We start from the raw sequence: 16,148 nt of genomic DNA, 5'->3' as shown, positions 1-16,148 counted from the left end.
GCCGCGACCTCACTACCGCTCCTCTGGGCACAGGCGCCCCGACATCCCTAAGGGGGCGGCGAGGCGGGGGCAGGAGGTGAGGGCAGAGCTCCTCCGCTTCTCATTACGCACCGTCTGCCCCGCACCAGTCTCTTCTAGACGCTCCTCAAGTGCCCTCGGACCTTTGTGGAAATTAGTCACCCTGGCACACTGCTCTAGGCCGCCAGGTAAAGTCACGTCCGTTGTGCGCTGCGACGCCAGGGGGCAACGTTTCCTTTTGTAGTTATAACCAAGTGGTATTTTCAGGCAGGTGGCAGTCAGGAGCCTGGAGGGACCGGTGGCTTTTTCTCCTTCATACAAATGCACCGTCTGAGCTGTGGGGCTGGTGGTGACCCTGCCTTGGCTGTGTAGTCTCAGGCAGGGGCCATAACACAGTCATATGGCAGTCACCGTGCATATCCGACTTCTCTTTTCCAATGATCCAAAAGGTACATAGTCCCTATTCCAGATAGATTCGCAATCTAATCAATACAGGTGATAGGTGTATATTGCAGTCTGTGGGTAACTAGATTGAACATCTGAGTCAAGTCTAAACAAGCATCTTGTTCTCAGCAGAACAGATTGCTTTACATGTCTGTACATTTGCTCTGTTTCCCTTGCATTAGAAAATTCTAAAATGATAACAAGTTCTCACCCCCCCCCCAGTTTCTTCTTTCCTTGACCAAATTCACTAGAACTATGCTTTTAAATCTTTTTCTTGCTCTGAAATTGAGTGACCACACTTCTCTATGGACATGCAGAGTGTTCCCATTTTTTTGCTATTATAAATGTTGTGAGCATCTTTTTGTACATTTAAAGTTTTTTTTTTCTTTAAAATAAGTCCTGAGAAATGAAATCACTTGGTAAAACGGTAGAAATATGCTTCACGACCTTGAAACACAGCCCCGGTTGATTTCCAAGGGAACTGTGTTGTTTTCTCCTGATAGAGCATCTGAGAAAGGCTGCCTCGCTGCACCCCCAGCCCTGAAACGGTTCCAGGGCGAATAGGACCCCCTCCCGCTTTTACGTGCATTTCCTTCGTATTTTCCGGAGACATTAAATGTTCCCTCACAGGTTTATTAGCCAAACTACATTTATATTTCTTCTTCTGAAAACATTTGTTCACGTTCATAATCCATTTGTCTGTTACTGTGTTAGTGCTTTCTTCTTTAATTCAAAGGGCCCATTACTTATTGATGACATTATTTGTTTATCAAATATTTAAAATACATTCCTGACTTGAAATGTTTAATTCTCCTTTTTATTAGATAAGAGTCCACCACTCTCAAGTGACCACTGAGAACAGTGAAATTTTAAATTATGTATGGTTTTGGAATTTTATATTTTTTTATTGCTTAAAATAATACCTTAAATTATCTGAAATGTATGTGTCTACGTGGCATGCCTCTATGCGGTGTGGTGTAACTTGATTATCCATACGATCTTTTTTGCCAACCACTTTTACTAAATATCAAATTTTCCCCCATTTGTTTGTGGCTATTGCTAATTCCCTGGCAATCAGCTCGCCCGGTGCCCCTCTGCTGCCTAAGAGATCCGCCCTTAGAGAGCCCACCTTTCTTGCCTTTGATTCCATTCCACCTTCCAAGTAATCATCTGAATTCAAAAAAGAAGAAATTCAAATGTACTGTGTTCCTGAGGTTAGAAATATTAAGGAATTCTCAGATACTTCATTGTTAAAAACTTCATTTTGTAACTCTGAACACCTTGGCTCTATTTTCTCAAAATTAACAACAGAAAAACGCCAAATAAGACTGGCCAATCGGTAGTAATATCCAGGCAGATCAGGAAAATACGGCAGGGAAATGGTGAGCCACAGAGCTGTTGTAAAGAGACACCTATGGGAAACTGTTCTCGGAAATTGGGTGAAACTTGGGGGTGAGTTTTTATGTTACCTGAATGAACTGAGTTCTCTGAGGCGTCTGATGCCCCCTAAGGAGGTAGGTTCCATGACCATACGTATGAAAAGGGGGTAGGTTTTGAGGCTTTGTGGAGGCTGCATGAGCATAAAGGGAACAGGCGCCTTTAGGAGAATTCACCAAAGAGAGAAAAGGCTGTGGGGCCGGTAAGAGCAGGTGGAACCATAATCGAATATTTCCTGTGTCGCCTCAAAACTGAATCTTAGCTGGCATTTTAATAAATCTACATATTTATTCATGTATCTCTAGTTTATTTTTGTCTGAAAATTCTATTATCCTTTCAGGTATCAGGATCGTCTTCTCTGATCAAGCAGTGGCCACTGCTACAGCTAGAAACTCTCAGATGAAGTCTCTTCTCTAGCCAGTCCTGAGCGCTTAAGTTATTGAGGGAGATGGCATTGTGCCGACGTAAGGATCTCAGGCCCTAGACTCAGAAAATAGCGTTCAGTGTGTTCCTGTACCATCTACTCGGCCAGACAGCCACACTCGCTATGCCTCGCCTCAGGTGTGCTCTCTGTAAAATGGGGCGATAATCATTTCCATCACTTCTTTGTGTGTGTGTGTGTTGGGAGGTGTGGTTGAGGGAGGATTGGGAACAAACACTCACCGCATATTAGCTGTTATCATATTAATGTCCCGCCTTCTGGGGAGTATTAGGTGTTGTCTTGTTGAGATGTGGAAGAAAAGAAAGACCACATGGCCTCTCGGGGACAGCATCCTAGCACAGCGAGAAGGAGAGCTGACCTATGTGCTCTTCCAGAGCGGAGCGGCCCAGAGCTCTCCGTGTCCGGAACACAGTCCCTGGGCCCCAGCGGGTGACCCAGATATGCCTGTTAAGTGGGGAGTCAGATCCGATATGGTCCGACCTTGGTAAGTCGTTGTCTCTGGTGTCTGCCGGCTGTTCTACGCACTGAGGAGTCATGGGCAACGCGGTGGGGAGGGAGAAGATGCCCTTTTCCTAGGCTCCGCGACAGTCCTCCTGTGCAGATTCTCAGACTGCACCCCTAGTCTACTGGGACAGCATTCTGCGCTCGGAGAACACAAAGGGGCGCCAAGGCCGGGCTGGCGCAAAGCGGGACAGTCTGGAGGCGCAGGGCCGTGTGGCCTTGGCCTGACCCCTGCAGCCTGATGCACAGCACGGCTCCCTCCTCTCCCCTCCACGCAGGGGGGGTCTGTGGCACCCCAGCTGCAACATAAACCAAGCATGCACCCCAGTCAATCCAACGGCCTTCCCTTTGTACATTTGCATACAGCTTCACTTGCAGCAGGCCCTGGAAGCTCATAAAACCTCAGCCTGTGCTGACCATAAAAAAAAACAGTGTTTTTGTATATTGTCAGGTTTGTGTACTACCTTGAAACAGGAGAGGAACTGCAGGGGCCTTTAAAACTAATTAACAGCCCCCCGTTGGGGACAGGGCGCTTTGCGGTGATTTATCCCGGGCGGCAGGGCCCACCTGTGCGGCAAGAGCTTGTACAGCGTCTGCAGATCTGCGGGGACGTGGGGAGTGGGCTTATTTACGACGCCCACCTCCCTCGCCCCACTTTTTGGTGGGGAGGAAACACAATAGCTAAGGCTGCCCCGTCCTAGCGGGGAAGTGGCCTCAGAGGGTCTTTGCCACTGTGCCAGTGCTGCAGGCATAGCCTCCCAGCGCCTGAGGTGGGCTTTGCTCTCCCCCAGTAAATGCCACGTGTGTCTCAGAAGCAGGTAGAAGCGCTGCTCCGGCCGCGGCCCGGGCACAGCCCACAGGCTTTACATCACGTGTGGCTGCAGGGCCTGGTGCGGTGATCGTCGCCACGATGATTTGGGCGCCAGCTCTTTCCTTGGTCTCGGCCACAGAATGACCCCACAGCACGAAATACTAGGGTTCAAAAGTACCGTGTCCCTCGGGTCATTTTGTGGCTGCGGAGGCAGAATGATTTTCAGTGGCTAATTTCCCCCAGAAGTCCCCGAAATGGAGTTATTTAGGGCTCGGGGCTATGTGGGGTGGGGGTGGAACCAGGTCCTTTCCATTCCCACCCGTTCCCCCCCCCCCCAGTGCTCCCTTCTCAGATAAGGGAGTTGATTACTGACCAGCAGTGGCACATGCACTTGAGGTCAAGCCAGGAAAAGGGGACACTAAAGATAAGCTTCAGATAGAAGGAAAACTTATAAGCATCCCTGGGGTGAGCTAGAGAAGCTCTTGCACAGCTCAAGGAAAGTTGGCTCCCACCTGCCTCCCGTGGTAGCCGAGCAGCCCCTGGGGCCTACAGTGGCTTCCCCGTCCTCAGGGTCGCCATCGGTTAAATGGGAATTGGCATGAGATGATCCTTTCATGGGCCTTGGGCACAGGGAGCCTCCCACAGAGATGCCTGGAAATGGGTGTATACATGAGAGAAGCTTGGGCGGCAGAGTTTCTGGCCTCAGGGAATTACACTGAAGGTGAACCACAGAAGCCACTCTGCTCTCCCACGGGAGGTGCTTCTAGGTGGAAGCCGAGGCAGGGGCAGAGGAGGGGCGCATGCAGAATCTCTAGCCGGCTCCAGGCACACTGTATATATATTTTTGGGGGGACCCTCCATATTTTGAGGAAAAACGTTATGAAATAGACACATGCACTTACTTATATGTAACATTTAAGAAGAGAAAAACACTGCAGATAGCAGCATGAGCTTTTTTTCAGATTTACTGAGTCATAATCGACAACACTGTAAAGTGTTTACCGTGTGCAACGTGACGATCGGATGTGCACATACATGGTAAAGGCGGCACGGACTTCTGATAGCAGCTTCCTTGAAGTGTTACGATGATTTTTTCTCACTAGTTACCTTTTTTTGTGCAAAAACATTTAAGTTCTATTCTCTTAGCAAACTTCAATTACGCAATACAGTGTTATCTTAGTATATTAATCTATAGTCACCCTGTTAGACATGAGACCCCAGACCTCATTCATATGATAACTGAGAGTTTGTGCCCTTTTACCAATCTCTTCCCTCTTCCCCTCGTACCTTAGCCCTGGCAGCTACGTTTCTACCCCCCGTTTCAATGAGATTGGATTTGTTTTAGATTTCACATATAAGTGATACCATGTGGCGCTTTTCTCTCTCTGTCTGGCGTATTTCACTTAGCATCATGGTGTCTAAGTCCATCCATGCTGTCACAAATAACAGGATGTCTTTTTTAAGGCTGAAAATATATACAACTTTTCCTTTATCCATACATTTAAAATAATTTTTGACATCATATGCTCCACCAGTCCAAGAAGAAGACCAAGTCTGCTTTGCCTGGTCATTTTCTCTGGAGGTGATAATGTGAGGTTATCAATGTGGTTTTAGGGCTCCCATCCCAACAACTTCCACGTCAGGCAGGATTACACCAGAAGAAAAGCATCACACACCTCACTACTGGAACCATTTTCCATGCACCCGTCTCTGCAGGCTTCCTTCCCCCTGTGACAGACGCTGAGACCCGATCCTGAGACCCTGACATACTGACGGGCCTTGTGAGGGGAAGGAGGGATGACTCCTGAGGCAGGACTCTGAGCACTGCCTCAGGTTCAAAACTCAGCCTTCTCACTTACTAATTTTGTGACTTCAGGCATATTTTTCAACATTTCTGTGCTTTACATGCCTTTTTTATAGACTCACAGTACCTACCTCCTAGGGTTTGGTGACCAGGACATGAGCTAATGCCAGGTACCAAACATAATGCACAGTGAGCGAAGATAAACGCTCAGTTTCCTTATCAACCTGCACGTCTGGTGACTTCATTGCAAGCCCAAGACAAGGACAGGTCTGTGGAGAACAGGGAAAGATGTGCATCAATAATTAATAAGATGAACTTGATGGCAAGTAAAAGAACAGTGGCTTAAACAAAGTAGATGCTGAAGTTCTCATTTATTAAGGAGTCTGGAGGCAGTATTTCCAGGATTGGTTCAGCGGCTCCAGTGAGGACACCAAGGACTTGGGAGCTCCCCATGTTTTTGTTCAGTTATCCTTAAATATCATTTTGTCCCATGAATAATCCATGTTGCAGCTCTAGGCAGAAAACAGATGGTGGAAGCAAAAATATCTCTAAGAAAAAAATTCTCCTAGGAACAGACCCTTTCCCCTCACCCCAAAGATTTTACTTTATGATTTGTTCAGAAATGAAACAGGAAACTAACTGGGGGAGAACCCAGAGAGCAAAGATCTGGTAAAAACAAATCAACACCTGAATTTTATGATTCATTCTCTGGAGGGGGGTAAAGGGGTCCCAAGCGTGGGCAGAGGAGGGTGCTGAGGCCCTCTGGGCAGGCAGCGACCGTCACTGAATATTTAACAGGATGTGGAATTGGGCACTTGGGGTACCACAGACCCTGAGACTGGAATGCAGAGGTGGGCATAGCCTGTCAATGCCACAAAATTATCACAGTGGCATATTTTTTCCCACCATTTTAGAAAGGGTTTTGCAAGTGTCACTCCTTATAATATAGCCTGACTTGTGCAAATGGTTATAAATTTGATGCAAGACATGCTTCTGAGTGGCATGAGAAACACCAACAATGAAAAGAATGCTTTTAATAATAGTGCTATAAATGCGATGATGGCTTATCTCCGAGTATTTTACAAAGAACTTTGGGTTTTATTTGCTTAATTAGGTTTACAGTGAAGACTAAACTTTCTTAATTGATTTTATTACTTGTTTTACCAAGATCTCATTGTGCAGTGCTTTCTTTGCACATTACCACATGGCTTTAATGCCTGAGATCATCCCTGATTTAGATTTATGGGGAGAGTTTGCATATTTTACAAACAAGGCTTTTCTTCTAGTTCTAGCAAAGTGCATTTTTTTGTGTACAAACAAATAATTTATCTATTTTGGAATGCTTTTATTTAAATTCAAATGATTTATGGGCCCTGTAGCTCGCCTGCCCATGTAGCTTCCTACCCGGCCCTCCTGAAACCCTGCCTCTTTAATTGAGCAAGGCCAAACTCCAAAGGCTCATTGATCAAGGTCTGGTCGCTTGGCATTATCTTTATTGGGAGGGGGGAACAGGGTTCTATTTCGTTTTGTTTGCTTTTATTATTTCCTTCAACTCTCTAGCTGGTTATTGCATTCCTGTATCATTTTGAAATTTATAGTCTATTTAATAGCATTTTTATTTTTTATGATTATGTCAGTCTCACCCATAAGAGGGTCTTAGGGAATATGTTTTGAGTTTCTTTCAATAGCAGCCACATCTAGAAACTACCTAACTGAATTATGAGTTTTATTTTTTTACCAGAGGGAGCTATGAAACAGAAATGATTTTGGATGTAGATTATAATAATAATTTGGAGGCATCTTTATGATCTGTGAGTTTCATATCACACTCATGCCTGGCACTCCCTGATTACGGCTGTTCGAACAGAACACTTCAAAAGTTCCACACATACCCACTAACAGTCGCTATGCCAGGCCAGGTGCCAGGGAGCGAGGGTGTGCTTAATCCCAAATCGTTCACCAAAATGTCCGAAACGGTTTGTTTGAACTGTCCCAAAGGGCAGCAAAAATCGGTGTTTCTTTCTCAGACATTTTGTGTTTGCGAGGGCTAAGACATTAAAGCGTCATTAATGGGGCGCGGGGGGCGGGGGTGTATAATTTGTTGGAAGGATACAGGGATGTTCCCAGGAATCCAAAGGCACAAGCTCCTCTTAGGCAGGACCAGACCAAGAAGCGAGGAAGGTGTCAGGGAATAAGGAGCCCTCCTCCCGTCCCCTCTCACTTGCAGACGTGTGATAGCAGGTCACAGTCACAGCTGGACGGATACACGCGACAGGGGGCTCAGAAGATGGGCTTCGCCAGAAGCAGCATTGCAGAGTGTGCGCCATGGCCCGGGCCCCTTCCAAGGCCCTACACACACCGACTCACTGGGTCATCACAGTGAGCCCTTGAAGGGCACCGAGTAGGGAGAAGCCAAGGGGCCTGTTTAAAGTCGCAGGGACGGGTCAGGAACACAAGGCGCAGCCCTGGTTTGGTCCCAGCCACCCAGCTTCACGCGCGGGCCTTGTCCGGCGCTGTCCTCTCCCTGCGGACCTTCCCTTTCTGTTTCCTGCTCAGCCGGCCCCAGACCGTCCCGGCCCCGGCACCGGGCGTTTCCCCAGCTCAGTGTGGGGAGGAGGTTGGCCAGCTGCCGGGCTTCTCAGTCCAGATTCCCAGGAGACGCCGTTGGGTTTGGTCAGTTGCCTTTGGGGAGGGAGATGGGGTCAGTCAGCTGCCCAGTGTCATGGCAAGTGGTTAGGGACGGCCGTCAGAGAGGGCATGTGGCCTGAGCAGTCGCTCACAGCAGCTGTCTATTATAATGTATAATTTATCATAGAAATCTCCATATCTGGGGTGGTCATTCCCCCGATCTCCTGTCCTTCTCCGAAGATCTGCAATTATTTATTTTAAATAAATTTATATTTCCTCAAGAACAATTTCTGAAAGATGAATGAAGGGTGACATATATATTTTCTAGAGTTTATTTTATTTCTGACCTTTTTTTACATCATTGCCCTCCAGATAGGAGTGAGTTTAGACACCAAATAAGCACAATGATGACTTAATTCTCTAAATTTAATTACCTTATTTAATCCCCACAACAAATCTATGAGGCAGAGTCCATGCTATTCCCATTTTAACAATAAAGAAACTAAAGCAAATAATAGATAAATAAATCCAATGCCCCTGGTCCCCCAATGAGACAGTGACAGAATCCAGATTCAAACCCAGTCTGAACGCAGGACCTGAACTTGAAGCAGTTACACTCCACTAACACACATGCCCACTTTTCCACATTTCAGCCAGTAACTGGGGGTGCTGTCGCCTGGAAAGACCATCGCTGTCTCAGACATAACAGTGGCTGGTAGAGCAAGCTCGCAGCATGCGTACCTGTCCGCTGGCTCTTAGAGGAAGGACCCTCCGTGAGGCTCCCCAACTTTCCGAACATCTGGCAGCAGCTGGCCCATGTCTGCAGAACTCTGGGGACTGGACGTTGGTGCACCTTAGCGGCTGGATGCTGGTCTGGATACAGACCACTGGGACTGGGATTCTAAGTACGTTCATTTCTTAAAAGCTGTGTCAGTTTGGGCAAAGAACCAAACCAACCTAAACTTTATTTGTAAAACCCAATTGATGATGCCTACCTCTTAATTTTTGTGTGGCTCGAATGAGGCATGATACATGTGTAGTGAATTTGGCTGCTGTTCCTAGAACATGCTCAGTTCTCAGGCTCTGATGCCTCCCTTCTACCCCATTTCTTCACCTACCAGGCTCAACACCGGCGTCCCCACTGGCCCTCGCACACTTTAGCATCAGCATCCACCTTACAACGTATATTCTGTCTGCTGTCTTGTATAGTTTCTGCTGGCGAATTTTCTTCTGTAATAAGTGAGTTACACCCAAGGGCTCTCAAATATTTCCTGAATTTTCTGCACAGGAAGGCTAATGGGGCAATACTGTGATATTTTAATGGGTGCTTGGATTTGTAAAAAGCCAAAGAAAACATCGAACATGGAAACAGCTGCCAAGGAGAATCCAATAGACTAAAGAGATGTCAGGTTACCTCTAGCTTTTTTGAGAGAACCATGAAATATATTCAGCCATCACTGATTTTTCCATCACTGATTTTCCCTGGGTGGAATATTTAGGAAAAGTGCCACTTAATGTTCTAAAGCCGTGTTTTATGATGAGAAGAATCTGTGAAGTTTTATACCTGAATTAATAGCAATATAGACCTGATTTATATTGCTCTTTCCAGTTTTTATGGAATACTTTTATATAAATTTTTCTGTTGGCCCTTAAAAGCATGAAGTATTTGTTATAATCCCTATTTTATAGATGGGAGAATTAGTTTTCAGGAAGATTAATAGCTTCTCACTTCATTGTTCAGACCAAGGGCTCAGTGCCTTGCAACAGAGAACATAACAGCATAGAGTTTGGAATCAAAGGGACTGGTTTTCATCTCAGTTTGCTGAGTAAATAAATAAAGACAATGATACCTTCTTTATTCATTGGCAATGTGTTTGGCTGCAAGTATCAGGAAACCAGTGTACAGAAATGTAACCAAGTTGAGGATTATAGACCTCAAACAAAAAGAAGTGTGGACTTAGTCAACTGCCAGCATTGGGTGCTTCCTTTGACAGTGTCATTGACACCAACCTGCAATTCCCTTGGCTTTTCCCTCTCTGGGTCACCTCTCCTGGAGCCTAAAGCCAGGAATGTTGCTGCCCAAATACTATTGGGTCACTCTTAGCAAAGATAAGGGGAGGAGGCGAATCTTAGCATGGCCATCAGGGGTCTCTATCCCACATAGTTTTAGAGAGGTGTTATCCCACATATATTTTTGTTACAGATTATGTGTAGTATTATTACTATTAACAATTATTACCATTGTTTTCCTTTTCATAGACAAAACACACTTTTGAAAGTTAATAATCATTATCAAAGTTGAAAATGTTACTTTATATTTTTATTGTGCTCAGTTCTTAATATCTTTTACCTTACTTTAGTCTCATACTATTCCTCCAACTAGGATGAGGGTCTTATTACTATATTTTACAAACAAAGAAAGTGATCTTCGGATAAGTGAAGGAAATTGCTTAAATTGATGACACAGTACGTGTTTTTATTTTAAATCTTGCGGTATGATTTGAGAACACGTATTAGTACTCAGAAGTCACCCTGCCATCAGAAGGATAGAGGGAGTGGCATAAATGATAAACCGTGGCCATTTTTGTTGCTGGCACATTGTTGAAAAATTGACAATAGATAATATTCTCTTGTAGTAAGACTTTTTGAAGTTTAAAAAAGCAGGTTCACTATCTGATATTCAAAACACATGAAATAGGCATGGCAAGTGAGACCCCAATTTAAATAGTCACAGTCTCAGTGTCTGACTATGTGATTTGCCTATAGTCACTCAGCTTATAAACAAAAGAGCTGAGCAGAGCACTAGCCTTCCCGATTTTAACCCAGTCAGCATTTCACCAATCCTTGCTGCCTTTCAAAAACAGACGTTTTTTAATACCTCTTACAAGAAATAATGTTCTGTAAAATTTAGTAATTCTGAACTCTTTAAGTGAAAGCTTGAAAAACCAGAGCTATATCCACAATGTAGGCATGGTTTGTTTGGCCTCCAAGCCATGGACCTAAGCAATGTTGGGAAAATATAATTAATTGCCAATATTTAACAATTAGATGGTATATAAAATTTTACATTTCCAGTTTCTCTAGTTATCTATTTATCTATACCTGGACCACTTTCCTGAGTGGAATTAAGGGGCCGGACTAAAAACTAGGCAGGAATTCTTCAGTTTTCCACAGTCCCCATAAGTCCCTGTGGGGCCCCTAATGAAGGCCCTAAGACCAGGCCCATTCACTCCGATCCATATGCCAGGTCTGTACAGGCAGGTAAATCTGTGACCCGTGGTTAACTTATTCAAGTAATTTCCTGATATTAGACACTGGAGTAGATGACATAATTTTTTTTTTTTTTTCATTTCTGAGATTTCTTTGAGATCTCTGTAGATTCAAAAGAAAGAAAGAAAAATTGGTTGTTTTCAAGTGAGATGGGGAAAAAAAAGGTACTTGCCTTCAGCCTGGCAGTGACCGGTGCGTGCTAACCACATGCAGTCACTACTGTGTAGAGCTGGGGTTGGCAGGCTGGTCTGGTAAGAACACTGAGGTCACATGAGGTGGCTGAAAATAAGGGGAAGGACACGGATCGTTGTATGAAACACAGGCCAACTCGTCTCAGGCTCACCTGCCGTCAGGGCTTAGATCCAGGCCGTTCGAGGACCATGGTTTGCCTGCGAGCTCCACACCCACCCCCTCATTAAGCTAATAGCAAAGTGGGACTTCTTCAAGGGATTGACTTATCACGCGCTTTCTCCCCCATAAATATAATTAAATATGAAAGGTGGCGATGGCAGTCGAACATCTGTCTCAGCCTTCAGATTTTTCACAGTCTGTTGACTGGGTTATGTTTTGCATTACTCCAGTGTCCACAGCTGTCAGGTAAAATGGGAGCGGGCCTGCCCGAATCAGGGAGCCGAGGTCTGCGGCGGCCCGTCACGTTCCACGTGGTAATAGCCGGTGACAGCTCCTGCTTGGAACAAATTGTTTTCTGTGGGTTGATGGGTCTCAGCTGTTCTAAGCTGGGAAGAGATGAGTTTTGCTTTCATTTGGAGAGTAAGATCTGTTCAAATACAGCTGCTGGCTTCTTTGGCTGTTATTGTTTCTGCTCTTGCTTGTTTCTTTATAGCTAAGTGGGTATGCGTGGGCAGTTTGGGTTTATTTTTGACAGCAAGTTCTAAACTTACCAAAGGATAGTATCTGGAGCCTCCCAACGTCTGTGCTATTCTGATATGTGCGAAGGAGAGATCAACCCAAGGGCGAGGGAGCACTGCAGACAACCCTGCTCCTACCAAGCGCTCTGAGATTGATTTCCCATCTTGACTTAAGAGCATTTATTCTCTGGCTGGTATCTTTTCCTCATGAAGGAGGCTCACTCACACCAGCATCTTGGGGGCTGCCGAACAGTGGGGTGCTAATGAAAATGGTAGGCTGGGGAAGCACGGAGGGCCTTCTTTCCGAGGTGTCAGAGCTGCAGACTTAATTTTATATGCTCTAAGTGTATGCACCTGTCATGGAAGTTGAATATTTCTAAAATGGAAAAGTCCAAAGTATTTCCCCTCAGGGCCTTCCTGTTCCCTTCCCCTGTCTCCCTATCAAAACATGGTCTTAGAAAAGGATCTGAACAGACTCTGACCCAAAGGTATAAATAATGAATGATTTCTTGGTTACTTGCACTTTAGTAAGAAATAATTAAAGGTATCTGCTGCTGTCCAATCCAACTTTCTATGATGATGAAAACCTTCCATATGAAATGTGCGCAGCACAACCGAGGGACTCAATTTTTATTTTTATTTCATTTCAATTAACTTTAAATAGCCACATGTGGCTAGTACCTGCCATATTGGAAGTGTAGAAATAGATCGTTAAAGATGAGCTTTGAAGCTTTCAGCTCTTTCAAATGAAGTGCGTGTTTCTGAGGAGGGCTTAATTATCCTGGCACTCCCGAGTGGCACCGAGGGCCACCTGCGGGAGCAGCGCCGATCATTGCTAGTGTCCAGCACAGAACTATGGCAACGAGAAGCTATTTAGAGAATGAACATGGGAGTGAGTGCGTAATAATGGTAGCAAATAACACAGTTAACACTCGTGTGAGGCGGGCACCGTGAGAATCATGGCTCTTGCCTCTGAAGCTCACGTTCACAGTTGCAGATACGGTCATTGTGAGTGTGGGGAGCTAGCTAGTTATTAATAACGAAAGGGGCTAAGGAAGCGGACATTAAGCGCAATAAACTAGGGAGCTGATGGCCATTAAGCCTGATTTGATAGGCGGCTGCGGCATTCACAGGCTCCCTTTCCAGTCTCCCCGGGGACACCCCGCCCAGTAGCAGGGCCATCAGTAGGGAGGAATAAAACTGGGGGAGACTCCTTTGCTGGGCGCTGCACAGTAGAAACCAAGGCGGCAGGAGAGAGAGAAACTCACTGCAGCAGAAACCAGATGATGAGGCAAAACTCTGAGGCATGTGCAGCAGGAGCCGAGATGGCCCCGTAAAGAGGTGGAGCCTGGCCTGGGAAGATCTGGCCAAAGGATCAGGTTGGATAAGGGACATAACCCCCCAGAAGGTCCAGGAAAGGAACTGGTTAGGGCAGGGCCCCGCACAAGCCCACAAGACGGGTTAGTGGGAAGGAAAGCCTGCTCTCTCCCAAGCCCGAGGTAGTAGAATCGAAGCTTAGCAGAGGCCCAGGCAGGCAGCTGGCATTCATTCCCCCTGGGTTCCCACATTCTCTCCACAGCAGCCACTCGGACCCAAGCCCCGGCCCAAGGTGCGGGTGGGAAAGCGAGGCACAGAGGAGCTCTGCGTCTCTGGGCCTGGCTCTTCTTCTGGGCTTGGGGTGGACAAGTGTAGGCCTGAGGCCCCAGGGGCTGGGCTGCTTCTGCAGAGATAGAGCTGGGCCATCTGGCCACGGATGAGACACCTGCCACCTGGGGGCAGTGCTCTGTTTTTGTTCCCATAAATCTTACCACTACATCTCCTCCTCCTATGGGCGGGTCCCCGAAATGCTTTACTCGTGGCTCCATGGAAGAACCCTATTTCCACCAGCAACCTCATGACTAATCAGCTTTAAAGTATGACTTACTTGAAGGGCAATTAATGAAGCCTATATATTATAGTGCCATAAATCGTCAGAGTCCCTTCATTTTCTTAACTTGATGGTTATGTTTAAAATAATGTCTAGATGCAATTAGCATTGAGTAAATATTCCATAAAAGGCAGCTGCATTCTTTTTTTCTTCCATCATAATTATATGATATTTACATAAACTCCAATTGCATATGTGCCATCAATCAGAAGGGTCACTGCGTCAAAGATGGATCTCATAATTGGTTCTGCCCTTAGTGTCACCAATGACAAGAGTGCCACAAAACTATAGTTCTGAAGATTTAAGGGTCCCCAAGAGAATTGCTAAAAGCACTTTTCCCCAGAGAGAAGAGCTACTGCTGTATAGGATTCTATGCTCCACTCAAAATCAGCAACACTATTTATGACTAACCTTACCAATACCACAGTATTTTAGAATTTGCCTCATTGTGTAAGTAACTAGTGCATAGTAAAGTTAGATGGGGGTGTCTATAAACTATACTGAATTATCAGTTGACAAATGGATTGAACCTACCATCATTTCCACTGAGGATAGCTCCAACTTTCAGCCATTCACTCTCAGCAATGCATCTCCTGGTGTTCCCACCCACAGGACCTGCCAGCCACTGCACCAGGCACTGCGATTGGTGGAAATTTAGCCACTGGTTATATTAACAGGGAAGAAATACCTACCACAAGGCACTTAGCTGTCAGCCATATGATCTGAGGTAAATTCAATGGAATTGATTTGTTTTAATTCTTCAGTATTTCTAATTGGCCCCAAGCTGATTGCCAGTTAGCGTTCATAAGATAAAATTTAGGTTAATCATTTGATTGCTACAGTTTGCATTACCGGCAGAGTCTGCAATTTCAGGACTCCTCAATGTGATTGTAACTCTTCATGACCACATTAATATATATGTTTTTCTAATCCTCTGTGGATGACACGAAATATATTCAACAGGCCCCTGGAAGATAGCAAAGGAACAAAATGCCTGGGTGGGTCACAGTGGTGATTGACTTTGGTCCTGTAGCAAAGAAGACTTGCAGGCGTGGTCTGCCCTACACCAAGATGAAAATAGGAAACTACAGCTAGAGACTGTGGGAACTGTAAGCCTGGAAAGCCCAGCAGAAGAGTGCAGGCTGGCCCTTCATCACGCAGGGATAGCGGAGGAAGGGGGGTCGGAGCTGGAGGCTGGGCCTTGAGAAATGCCACACATCTGACTGGGGGGAGGAAAACACTGCCTGCCTGGGATAAAAAATAGAGATGAGACCATGGGAGAAAATGAGTTTAAATTCTCCTCTACAGAGGGCTGGGCTTTGTCTCTGTAAACTCAGACACAGACAACATGTGAGACTGGATAAACAGGAGACCGGATCCCAGTTATGATTATTTTGTACATCTTCTCCCTTTGACAAAAAAAATAAATCTCTATTCACTCTTTTCCTTTATTTACATCTGCTTTGATCTGTTAAGATAAGAGGTTGAGATGGGGAGAAATTTCTAGTTGAGCATGTGCCCTGTATAGTTGGATATATCTCCTTTTTAGTAGACAGAGGCCATAAGAGAGGAGAAGAGAAGAGACGCTAATAAGTAATAAGGGAGGAAAGGTAAACATTTAACACAACCGAAGGCACAGGCCGAGTCAGCAGCATCCCGTCTGCAGGCTGACAGCCCTTCTTCCTTCCCCTGCTTCAGATTATACAGAAGGAAAATCACATTGGCTTAGTTCTGAAATTTTTACGAGGGAGACCTGCTCATCTGAGGCCACACCTTTGCCTGTAGTGAGTTTTTACACACAAATGAATTATAATTAGAAATTACATAAGGGCAGATCAGGGGTGGTTCTTAAGTAAATTGCAATCAGACATGACATGAGTGCAGGCCAGGGATCATTGTGGCCTTGAGGAGCCAGACGCTGCCAAATATTACAATCACAATAGTTAATAAATAGTAATACAAGAGTAAACTCTGTGTTTTGCTTACTCACAGTTGTG

The sequence above is a fragment of the Miniopterus natalensis genome, chromosome 13 (assembly GCF_054644295.1).
Source record: "Miniopterus natalensis isolate mMinNat1 chromosome 13, mMinNat1.hap1, whole genome shotgun sequence".
Lineage (NCBI taxonomy): Eukaryota > Metazoa > Chordata > Mammalia > Chiroptera > Miniopteridae > Miniopterus > Miniopterus natalensis.
Note: the sequence above shows the minus strand (reverse complement) of the source record.